The sequence below is a fragment of the Anopheles coustani genome (assembly GCF_943734705.1).
Source record: "Anopheles coustani chromosome X unlocalized genomic scaffold, idAnoCousDA_361_x.2 X_unloc_57, whole genome shotgun sequence".
Lineage (NCBI taxonomy): Eukaryota > Metazoa > Arthropoda > Insecta > Diptera > Culicidae > Anopheles > Anopheles coustani.
Window position 1 is genome coordinate 13,440 of NW_026525167.1, and position 1,561 is coordinate 15,000.

Below are 1,561 nucleotides of genomic sequence, written 5' to 3' on the forward strand. Positions count from 1 at the left end.
TAAGATAGTTAGTTCTAGCTTGCCCTATGGTGGAAGAGGACACCATACTTAATACTGTGGTGTAATGAACAAAGTATAGTCCTCCACTGGTCCACGCTGCTTTGCAGTCCTGGGTAAGATAGTTAATTCTAGCTTGCCCTATGTGGAAGAGGGCATACAAGACAAAGTATAGTTCTCCCCTGGTCCACGCTGCTTCGGCGGTCCTGGGTAAGATAGTTAATTCTAGCTTGCCCTATGTGGAAGAGAGCATACATGAACCAAGAACGAAGGTTATGATCGAGGAATGATTCGACAACTAACCGATGGTATGAAATGTGAAGAATTCAAGCAAGCACACAATCAAGTCATCACTTGGGCATGCTCGATAGCCAACCCTATGACATTAACCTAGTAGAGCATGCGAAAACCAATATATATGTAAACGATGCCCCTCCCTAGTTCAGCGCTTCAACCAAGTGATGACTTCAGAATGGCTAAATCAAATCGGTTCAAAACATACCATCGGTACCCTATTGAAACACACAAGTCGATATCAAACCTCATGATTGTGTAGTCCTCCACTGGTCCACGCCGCTTCGGCCGTCCTGGGTAAAATGGAACATTCCAGCTTGCCCTATGTGGAAGAGGGCACATTACTCAATACTGTGGTGTGAAGTATAAAGATCAGTTCTCCCCTGGTCCACGCTGCTTCGGCGGTCCTGGGTAAGATAGTTCATTCTAGCTTGCCCTATGTGGAAGAGGACACTTAATACTTCGTCTCTAAGCGGCGGCTTGACTCCTCCCTACGGGGAACGGGTTTACGCGCACAGCGGCGGCTTACGCACTATGGCAGTCATGGATGCCTTACGTTTCTATGAAAAGTGTGTTCCTCCCCTGGTCCACGCTGCTTCGGCAGTCCTGGGTAAGATAGTTAGTTCTAGCTTGCCCTATGTGGAAGAGGACACGTAGACTTACTGTGGTGTGAAGTATAAAGTTCAGTTCTCCCCTGGTCCACGCCGCTTCGGCCGTCCTGGGTAAAATGGATTCATCCAGCTTGCCCTATGTGGAATGAGGACACTTTATGCTTCGTCTCTAAGCGGCGGCTTGCTCCTCCCTACGGGGAATGGGTATACGCGCACAGCGGCGGCTTACGTTATGGCAGTCATGGATGCCTTACGTTTCCATGAAAAGTGTGTTCCTCCCCTGGTCCACGCTGCTCCGGCAGTCCTGGGTAAGATAGTTAGTTCTAGCTTGCCCTATGTGGAAGAGGACACGTAGACTTACTGTGGTGTGAAGTATAAGGTTCAGTTCTCCCCTGGTCCACGCCGCTTCGGCCGTCCTGAGTAAAATGGATTCATCCAGCTTGCCCTATGTGGAATGAGGACACTTTATGCTTCGTCTCTAAGCGGCGGCTTGCTCCTCCCTACGGGGAACGGGTATACGCGCACAGCGGCGGCTTACGCAAGTTAGTCACCCTCGGCAGTGGATCACTCGGCTCATGGATCGATGAAGACCGCAGCTAACTGCGCGTCATAATGTGAACTGCAGGACACATGAACATTGATAAGTTGAACGCATATTG

General features: G+C 49.6%; 1 non-coding gene across 1 annotated transcript in view; it reads left to right on the top strand.

Moving 5' to 3' along the window:
• Positions 1 to 1,450: 1,450 nt before the first annotated feature.
• The window catches only part of LOC131270762 (5.8S ribosomal RNA), a 155-nt gene continuing 44 nt past the window's right edge, over positions 1,451 to 1,561 (top strand). The window contains exon 1 of the ribosomal RNA XR_009179778.1: positions 1,451 to 1,561. This exon is cut by the window's right edge and continues 44 nt beyond it. This is a non-coding gene — a ribosomal RNA (5.8S ribosomal RNA).